This window comes from Rosa chinensis, chromosome 2 (genome assembly GCF_002994745.2).
Source record: "Rosa chinensis cultivar Old Blush chromosome 2, RchiOBHm-V2, whole genome shotgun sequence".
NCBI lineage: Eukaryota > Viridiplantae > Streptophyta > Magnoliopsida > Rosales > Rosaceae > Rosa > Rosa chinensis.
Genome location: NC_037089.1, coordinates 67,641,122 through 67,652,258, shown reverse-complemented (window position 1 = coordinate 67,652,258; position 11,137 = coordinate 67,641,122).

Genomic DNA, 11,137 nt, shown 5'->3' with positions numbered 1-11,137 from the left:
GTTATTTTTATTTTTTTATTGTTTTTTTGTTTTTATTTTATTTTTTTATTTCTTTATTTTGAAGAAGATCGATTAATGGTTAATACTTATAGGCTGTGACCACTTACCCAATTATAATAAAAAAATTGTCCACTTGCTCCACTAAGAGTTTTTTACTCTCATCTATCCAATTTAAATACAAGTGACATTTTTACCCCCAAACTAATTAATAAATTACAAAATTCTCTCTCTCTCTCTCTCTCTCTCTCTCTCTCTCTCTCTCTTCATCGTTCCTTCACTCACAGTCAAGCAAGACCAAAACTGACCCGCCGAAGAAGTCAATTAACCCTTACAGCCACCGCAACGTCGTCACCGCCGAGTTCTCTGGTTTCGATTATGAGCGGGATGTCGTTCGGGTTCTGGGGTTTGGGATCTGTAGTCGATGTCGTCGCTGCAGGGTTGGGATCTGCGTCCAGCTTGATTTCATTTTGATTCCGGCGGCTTTGTCCGGGTTCTCAGGTTTCGATTATGTGCTGGATGTCGTCCGGGTTTTGGAGTTTGAGATATGCAGTCGGTGTCGTCGCCGCAGGGTCCAGGTTCTGCGTCCGGCTTGATTTCTTTCTTCTTTTTTTTCTTCTTTTTTTGTTGGTAAATTTGGTAGAAGAATGAAAAAAAAAGTTTTATTGAGTAGTTATACATGTCTATTGCGGGGCAATAATAAGATTATTGGGAGGCAATAATATGCATATAAATTGATCAATTGTGCCTGTAGTGTATTTATTTTGGTTTTGGGAGTTTATGCAATTCACTGGAGGGTAATAATATGATTATTTGAGGCAATAATATGATTATTGGGAGACAATAATACGAGTATTGGGAGGCAGTAATATGGTTACTGGAGGGCAATAATATGATTACTGGGGGGTAATAATATGGTTACTAGGTATTATTAGGGGGCAATAAATTCAGACGCCGGAATCCGGTCATCGTTTGCCTGATTCCGGTCGTCGGATTCCAGTCACTGGTCACAGGATTCTGATCACCCGTGGCCAGAGTCCGCGGCCAGCCACTGGTCACTGGAGCACAGCAAGGTGGAGGATGACTTTTCTTTCTAAGTGAGAAAGAAGGAGATGACAAAAAAGTCCCAAAAATAAATAAAAAGAATTAATTGGGTAAAGGTGAAATAATCTCTTAGAGTGTTTTGGGTAAATAGGGTTAAAAAACTGTTAGTGGAGCAAGTGGGCAAATTTTAAGCTAAAATTGGGTAAATGAGCATTTCCCCTAATACTTATACTTGATACTAATGTCTAATTTAGGTGATTATCCAAAAGAGAGGTTAAAAGCTTAATTTTAGTTTTGACCAATTTGTTGAAGATGTTGCTCATAGCTAGATCGATTTGTTTTTTGAAAGGAACTCTTCGTCATTAGTATGTTCAACTTTCTTGTGGGGCAATCGAAACCATACCGGCAAAAACTCACTGTTACGTACGACGTTCCATACAGGGGCGGATCTATGCACAGACTAGGACGGGCTCAAGCCCGTCCGAGATTTTTGGGCTGAAAAAAAAAATTAGATGTATACGTTTTTTTTTATTTTAAAAAAAAAATTGGGTAGCCCGTCCAGGTTCCAGAAGCCCAGTAACCCAGCCCTTGTAACTCCCCACTCCCGACAGTTCGAAGCAAATCAGATCCAGCCTCCGTCAATTTCAGATCCAGCCTCAAATCGATGTCCATTTCCTGAAGCAAATGAAGCAATGACTCATCTCCCATTCTCCCAAGCCAGTGAAGCCACAGTCTCATTAGAAATCATTCTAGACAAGCATCCGTTTCTTAATTTCCTCTTCAAGACTTCAACCTCTTGATTCAAGCAAATTCTGGTTCATGCTTCCACTCATCGACTACGGGCTAATCGAAATTTCGAACTGGAGATTGGAGAAACGTCTCTTATAGTCTCACTCTCTCCTCCTCCGCCAGTGCCGCACTGCCGCCTGCTGCTCTCCCTTCTCCACTTCTCTGGTATGCAGCATTCTCTCCGAGTCTTCGTCTCCTTGTTCTGCAAATCTGCAATTTATTGTTTAATTGATGTTGGTTAAATGTGATTCACTGATGTGGGTCTTCTTTCTGCTGTGCAAATGTGCAATTGTTGTGGGTTTAATTGATTTCAATACTTATCAGTTATCAAGGTCAGTGGGTTTAAATGTTTAATTGATTTCAAGGTCTGAAGGTCGATCAATGGGTCTGAAGGTATAAAGGTCGATCAATGGGTCTAAACTGAGTGAACTCTGAAGGTCTCCTTGATTTCAAATTTTCAATACTTATCAAGGTCAGTGAGTTTAATTAAAGTATAACTTAGAAATTGTTGTGCTAATGAGTAATCAAGTTTGGGTTTAATCAACTATTCAAGTTGTATAATGCTGCTCTGAAATCTCAAGTTTGGGTTTAATTAAAGTGTTGTGCTAATCAACTTTGTGCTTCAAACAGGAGGCTTCTTTATGTTTGTTTAATTGTGAATGACACTATGAATTGGAACACAAAGTGAATGGCAAAAGCTTGAGTCCATTATTAGAGTTGCTAAAATCTCTCGCACCGTCGAGATTTTTTTTGTTTAAGAAATCCAACCCGCCCAAGGTTTCATTCCTGTATCCGCCCCTGGTTCCATATGACCTCCATCCTGTACCGATCCGTGAAAACAGGGACAGGCCGCGGTTACTTATTATGTCAAAAGAAGTGCAGTGCGTGTTTATATGCATGGTATATAGGTAAGGATGAACTAAAATCACTATTTCACCCACAAGAAATCACTGATCCAGTGACAGTTCTCCTGTCAGCAATCCCGGTCATTGATTGAAGAACCAGCGTGAAAACGGAAGGAGAGCTGACGATAGTAGTTATGATGATAGGGATATATAGCTAGCACCACGCACCCATGCATGCATTAATTAATGAGAGAGCGCCTAGGAATGTGATGCAGGGTGATCGATCACCAACTGCGATCATCATCAACCAGAAATTCAGGATTTCTCTGATCATCTCTCTTGAATTAATCTGACATACATCTGAGACTGATCTGAACTGAAACGCAGAATTCATGATCTAAAATGATTGTCCCTCACATTGCATGACCAGCGCCGCGAATTCACTTCGCATCAATACCGTACGTATCTCAGGTTTCTTATTTATTTATGAAGGTATAGCTAGCTAGGTTTTGCACTTTTGCCGATGAATATACGTATTGTAAAGCTGTAAAATGTATATGGCCAGGGCCACACACATGCACATATATAGTGGATTGCAAGCTAGCTAGCTTGGGTTTTCAGTACTGAAGCTTTGAAAGTAATTTAAATTAACATTGTTGGGGCGGATATGGCAACATATAGTCATTTACTGAGGGTGGCAACAAGTTTTGAATTCAATATCGATCATTGTACGCCAAGACTAAGTTAACTATATTAGTAGCCTTATGTATGTTCTTATTCTGATGTTGGCACTGATTCTTCCTCGATGGCCATCATGGCTATAAACACTTGCTTTCGCTTGTAAGCTGACGATATCTTGAGCTAAACACGTACGGCAACTTGCTTGTAAACATGCCCACCTGAGTAATAATAGGTTATTCCGGTCCGCCTACGCAAACGACGAAATTGTTGCTTGGTGAGTCCCGCTTCATCTGTGCTCCATCGGTTTTTTAGCAATAAGATCCGTTTCAGATTGAATCAGTGTAGCTCCATATCGTAACTAGCTAGCTAGTTAGGCTATATATATGGTTGTTCTTACAGTACTTGTTATCGTCTGATCATTTGATTTGGTCAAGGCTGAACGCGCGCCTGAACTCTAAGCCACGCTTGGCCCGTGTCAGATTTCACGGGATCAAGGTGCACTACAAATTAAGGTGCATGTCGATTATACGTGACTCGTAGTAAATACATACGGTAACATACCAACCTAAACTAGAGATATTGGGAGAAATATATAGCTTCAACTCCGGAACTACAGCCTTGTGCCATTACCCAAATTTTAATTTTAATCTTTTTTGTTTGTTTGTTTGTTTGTGATCAATTAATCATTCTATAGAAAATTAACGTGACAACATCTTGAATTCCCAAACCCAAACCCAAACTCAAAGACCAAAATATGATCCAATTTGACCGGCCCACACCAACCACCGCAAGGCGTAAGCTCCTCCATCATGTTGCCCACCACGATTCCAATCAAAACAGATTGGAATATATCCAACTGGGGATCCCCACGCCATAAGCCACCTCTTTAGACGACGACGCTGACTTCCCAGAGACGCGCCTCCATACAAGAGAGAATAAGAAAAAAGGGGGCCGGGTAGCAATTGCGTGCTCTAGTGGCTATGTTTAGTCAAACAGAATAAAGAGATTGAGAATTTTCTAATGTATTGATCTTCTCTAAAGATGGAGTACATATACACAGTATACACAATTCTAATAGAAAACTAATTACACCGTGATATTCTCCCTCTTAACTACATAATATTCTCCTTAACTATGCAATCCTAATTATACTACAATTCCTACAATTATAGAGAGTGACTTACGCTAACACTCCCCCTCAAGTTGGAGCATACAGCTCACGAATGTCCAACTTGTCAAGTGAGTCATAAAACGCCTTGCTAGAGACTATCTTTGTAAGAATGTCTGTCAGCTGCTCCTTAGTAGGTAAGAAGGGAAAAGAGATGATTTGTTGATCCAGCTTCTCTTTGATGAAGTGTCTATCAACCTCCACATGTTTTGTGCGATCATGTTGGACATGATTATGAACAATTTCAACTGCATCTTTGTTATCACAGAATAAAAGGCATCGCTTTTTTCGGCTTGAACCCTAAATCCCTCAACAAGTGCCTTAACCACAACATCTCACAAACTCCACGAGCCATTCCTTTATATTATGCTTCAGCACTAAAACGGGCCACCAGCTTCTGCTTCTTACTCTTCCAAGTAACTAAATTCCCACCTACAAACGTATCCGGAAGTGGGTCGTCGATCAGTTATACAACCCGCCCAATCTACATATATATACCCCAAAACATCCAAATGTCTATGCTTAGAAAACACCAACCCCCTTCCAGGAGCAGACTTCAAGTACCTCAAGATCCGAACTACAGCTGCCATATGAGCCTCACTAGGATTATGCATGAACTGACTCATAACACTAACTGCATAAGCTAAGTCTGGTCTAGTGTGTGACAAATAAATTAATCTTCCAACTAACCTCTGATATCTTACCTTATTCGTGGGTACTTGATCTGGATACTCAGCTAATCGATGGTTCTGCTCAATGGGTGTGTCAGCTGATTGGCAATCGAGCATACCCGTCTCTGCTAATAAGTCAAGGACATACTTTCTCTAGCATAACATAATACAATATTTTCCTTTAGCGACTTCAATTCCCAAGAAATATTTTAAACTCCTCAAGTCTTTCATTTCAAATTCTGTTAACAATGCACTTTGCAACTTCTTAATCTCCCAAAGATCATTACCTGTTACCACCATGTCATCCACATAAACAATTAAAGTTGTAACTTTACCCTTCTAATGCTTAAGGAAGAGGGTATGATCTGAATTGCTCTGCCTGTACCCAATCTTCCTCATGAATGTCGTGAATCAACCAAACCAAATTCTTGGAGATTGTTTAAGGTCATACGTACAGAGACTTCCTTAAACGACACACCACCTTGACTCCAGTGGAAGTACCATATCCCAACGGCAAGTCCATATATACTTCTTTGTTCAAATCACCATGCAAGAAGATATTTTTAACATCAAACTGTTGCAGAGGCCAATCAAGATTAGCTGCTAGAGACTGAAGTACCTGGATTGTATTGATCTTTGCTACTGGTGCAAAAGTTTCATCATAGTCCACGCCATACTTCTGGGTAAAACCTTTTTCTACTAGCCTCGCCTTATATCTATCCATCGAACCATCTGAATTGTGCTTCACTGTATACACCCATCGGCACCCAACTGTTTTCTTTCCAAGAGGTAGTGATACTAACTCCCAAGTTTGATTTTTCTCAAGTGCATCCATCTCCACAACCATTACTTTTGCCCACTTCTCGTCCTTCATTACATCCTGCACTTTATTAGGAAGTGACATAGAAGATAATTGATCACAAAGGCTACATATGGTTTAGACAACCTATGAGTAGACGCATAATTAGCTACATGATATTTGGTCTTAGCACACAAACTTGGTTCATATTTCTTGGGAGGCTGACCACGATTGGACCGTTTTGGTAAGACTCGTGTTTGAACATGTGTAGAATCAGTTAAAGGAGTAATATTATTAGACAAAGGTGGGTTATGGGACAAATGCAAACTACTACATACCTCAGATGAAGATTGAATAGGGGAGACCATTGATGGAGAGAGAGAGAGACTAAATGATTAGGAACTTCTTCTTGAAGGATAGACAATTGTTGAATTGTCTTTTCTGTTTCAGAATTCACAATGCTCTGTTCAGCAATTGCATAGCGAAGGGTAGACGATTCGGCAATTGTCTTTTCTGTTTCGATACTTACAGTTCTCTGTTCGGCAATTACATTTTTGCTGAGATCTAAGGCTAGAAAGGGAAGAGTGGTTGTGGTGGGAAGGGTAATCATTGGGCCACTGGACGTTTCCTCTTCACTGAACGATCGATCATTTGGGATAAAGCGATCAATCGTTGGTCATGTTTGGTATTGTCCTTTGTAAAAAAATACCATGCTCCCCCTGACTATGAGTCGTAGAAGGTGGAAAATAGCATATGTCCTCACTGAATGTCACATCCATGGTGACATAAAATCGTTGAGAGGGAGGATGATAACACTTATATCATTTCTGATGAGTCACATACCCGACAAAGACACACTTGAGAGCCCTTGCATCTAACTTGGAACGTTGGCTCTTATAAAGATGGATATAGGCTACACAACCAAAGACACAAGCAGGAAGGGTATTAAGAGATCGAATAGTGACATAACTAGACAATACCTCAAATGGAATACGACCTTGAAGAGAGGAATATGGGAGATGATTAATGAGATGGGAGGCACACAACACTGCCTCTCCCTAAAGGTATTTAGGCATATTGGCACAAAGAAGAAGGGCACAACCCATGTCCAACAAATGACGATTCTTTTGTTCAGAGATCCCATTCTGTTATGGTGTTTGTGGGCAAGTGGTTTGGTGAACAATTCCATGAGATTGAAAGTAATCATGAAATGAATGATTAACAAACTCCCCCTCATTATCAGACCAAAAAACCTTAATATGAGCATCATATTGGGTACAAACAAGATTATGGAATGTTGTAAAGGCAGAGAAAACTGCATCCTTTGATTTAAGCAAAACAACCCAAGTTAATCTTGTGAAATCATCAATGAATAAAGGGCTAAATACTATTTAGTACCCTGTGGTATGAGCCCAACATCGATTCAGTCCCTCAACTTTCAATTTCATTAAAAACACCCCCACAATATCCTCTTCTCGTCCAATATGTCCCTCCGATTCAATTCCATCAATTTCAGATGTTAAGTTGCTGACGTGGAGTTCCAACTCATCAAAAGTGGGGCCCACATGATAGTAAAATTTCCAAAATGTCCCTACCTTATTCTAACTCAAATCGCTGCCCCAAATCCACATTAATCCTCCCCATTACGAGACACAAACCGTAACACTCCCAGATTGAAGTTGTTTGGAGAAAGCAAAAAATTTCAAAAAAACCTAAGGAATCGAATGCGTGAAGAAGGAGAAGGCTGAACCGATTGAAAGGCCCACAAAATCGACAAGCAGAAGGCCAATTGAAAAGCTGGAAACGGTTTCGACATGGCCGACAACGTGCTTAATGTTTGGATACCCAGAAAAATGAAGGATGGAGATGAAATCCCTCATTACAGTGAGTTTAGGTTTAGGATTTTGCATTACTGTGGTCAAATCTTTAGGTTTTATGGATTAAAGAGTTTTGGGTTTCGGGTTTCGGGTTTAAGGTTTGAAATTAGGGTTTCAAAATTTCAAAATTGGGAAAAAAGTGTTTCTGGGTTTGGTTTCAGAGCTTCTAAGGTTTATCAATTTTGTGTTTATGGAGTTCGTTTTAAAGCAGTGTGATTGCAATTTTTATCTTGTATTGGTCCTAGTCTTTTACCCAAACCATTATCGGTTTTGTCAGTAATGTAACCTCAAAGGCTTGTTATCAACCCCACCAATTGAGTGTAAATTGACTTAAAAGTTCCACTTTCTTATGCTTTGTAGAGGGATAGCAGCAACAGTAGGAATAAGTGAATAATGTTGTCTTTGCTTTTCCAAGTTGCAAAGTATGAATTTTCCAAGTTGCAAAATTCTTTTGTACTTTTTCAACCAGATCAAAGTGCTTACTTGTGTAATTTTTTAAAACTAGAACTGAAATTTGTTCTACTTCAGAAGCTTATATTGTCTGTTTGTGATATAGGGTTTAGAAGTTTAAAAGCAGCTTATATGTTGCAGGAACATGCTTGAATTCTGACAGAGCAAAGTACAATATAAAACAATAAGTTTACCCTTTCCAAAAATATGCCTTTTCTATTCTGACTTCTATTTTTGTCTCATATGATACATTTAGGTTCTGTTTTTGTCTCATACTTATTCAATCCTAATAATTATGAAGATGATGCCTGCATATAGGGTCATATAGCACTAATAAATATTTTATCTTAGGGTCATTTATGCTTCAATTATTATCTGTTTGTGAAGGATTGACCCTTAAAGTAGGTGATTAAACATTAAAGTATGCAGGTGCATGTGAAAGTTGTTGGGGATAATGAATGAGGGTTTTAATATTGCTGCTATTATGGTTTTGATGTGTTTGTTGTTGGTTGTGGTCATTGTTTACTACTACCCACTTAGCAGTGCCTTTGTAAGTGGTCCAATTGTTGGTTGTGGTAATAACTGACATGCTTTATTAATTTTTTTTTCCTTCCATGCAGATAATCTTGATTACTTCACGATGAAGATATAACATGGGGGGAACATATATGGAAACAGGTAGATAGGTGGGAAGATATCCTTCTATGATCATGTAGACAAGGATAGGATGTTGTTGAGATAACATGGTCCAAGGGTTGAACCCAAATTATGCCGGTACTAGGATTGATTATTGGTTTAGTATAGGAAGTGAAGATAATGCTATGACAAAAATAAGTTCATATGCGGATGTGATGACTATGTTATGTTGAGTACCAGAAGTGAGATTAGTTGTTCTCTACTATGTTATGTGATGAAGGCTTAAATGAAGAGGAGGTCTACATGTATCCAGCTGGTTTGATGTGTTTAGTCAGTCGAGATCTTCTGGAGTGGTGATTAAAAAGCTCCCTGATGAGCCGAGAAAAAAGCCTACATGTGTGATTGAGGAGATCATTGATGGAAAAAAGCTGCCTATTTGTGAGACAAGGGAGACAAGGCAGCTGGGTATAGTCATTAGAGAGGTTGATGATGGCATCCCTACTCAAGGCAGCAAGGTGGCTAAAGCAGATCCTAAAGACAAAGGAAAAGGAAAGATGTACCCTAAGAGAAGTGCTGTAAAGAAAAGTATTGACGGTGTAGGTGGTTTAGAGGAGGAGTTGCTGAAAGATATAGATATTCTTGACTACATGTAGTCCTTCGGGTTCAACCCTGAGCAAGTAGATGAAGTGGAGTTTGATGGCAGTGAGAGTGATGATGATGATGACTACATACCTGCAGCTGAAGATGATGAATATGATCAGTATGGCGTTGATGACGATGATTGGTTAGAGGAAGCTGATATAGGGTTTGAGGTTAATGGAAATGGTGAATGGGTAGGACCAAGTAAAGAAGCTGTGAACAATGTGGAGATGGAAAGTGGAAAAGAGTTTGTTGATCACGAAGATATGTTTGGACCAGCAGAGTCTGATGAAGAGAGATTGTGGCCTGCTTTGAATTCTGATGGTGAAAAGGAAGTGTTATTCCCTGAGTTTAATCCCGAAACAGATATGAAGGATCCAGTCTTCAAGAAAGGGATGATATTTGGCAGCTCTGCCATTTTGAGAGAGGCTATAAATGAGATGGCTATTAGAGATGGTTGAGAGGTATTTCTTATCAAAAATGATAGGAAAAGGGTGAGGGCTATATGCAAGTCCCAAGATTGTTCATTTGAGCTGTATGCATCTAGGATGCAACATGAGGACTCTCTTATGATCAAGACTTATGAACTTGAACACAAGTGCACTCATCATGGTCAGTGCTAAGTATTTAACTAAGCGCTTCATGGAAAGGATCAAGCTAAACACCGGATGGAAGCCAGATATCCATTTCTAATCTCTTCATGCTTTTGCTCAGTTTGGTTGAGATGCTGAAACTTGCTAAGTTACTGTTGTTTGGGTACTCTTATGATATTTTCATGTTTGGTTGGTTACAGCTATTAGAAATGAGTTAGAGTACAGTTTTGTTTCTTATATTTTCATATTTTTGCAGCAAGTGCATGAGTTACTGTTGATTTCAGTTAAAACGTCCATATTTGAGCAAAGTTTATTGTGTTGTAGCAAGTATACGAGTTAGTGTTGTTTTCAGAAAAAAAAAAATTCCAGATTTGAGCAAAGTTTGACGAAGTTGCAGTAAATTGTTTGTTATGGTACTGTTTTAAGAAAAAAATTTGAGCAAAGTTGATAAGGTTGCAGGTAGTGTTATGGGAATTTTTTTTTTTTTTTTAGAATTGAGAAAAGTTGATAAGGTTGCAGTTGTTGCAAGTTTGTGTTATATGAGATGAAACCTGCAAGTTAGAGTACTTGCCATGTTTGTGTACTATCTTTGGAGTAGTTTTGTTTGTGTACTATTTTGCTATTTAGAGCAGTCAAACCTGCAAGTTAGGGTACAGTTTTAGAGTAATTACATGTTTACTTGATATATTTGCTTATTTCAATGGTTACTGAAAGTTGAAAAGTTAGAGTACAATTGTTTCAATGGTTGTTGAAAGTTGATGCCAACAGACTACAGTTTTACGATGCTTGATATTTTTGCTTGTTTTGATGGTTGCTGAAAGTTCATAAGATAGAGTTTTTTTGTTTACAGAGCTATATATTTTTGCTATTTATTTTTTTATTTTTTATGGTTGCTGAACCTGGTATTGTTGGTACCCTTTTTTGTTTGTTTTGTTGCAGAATCTTTGG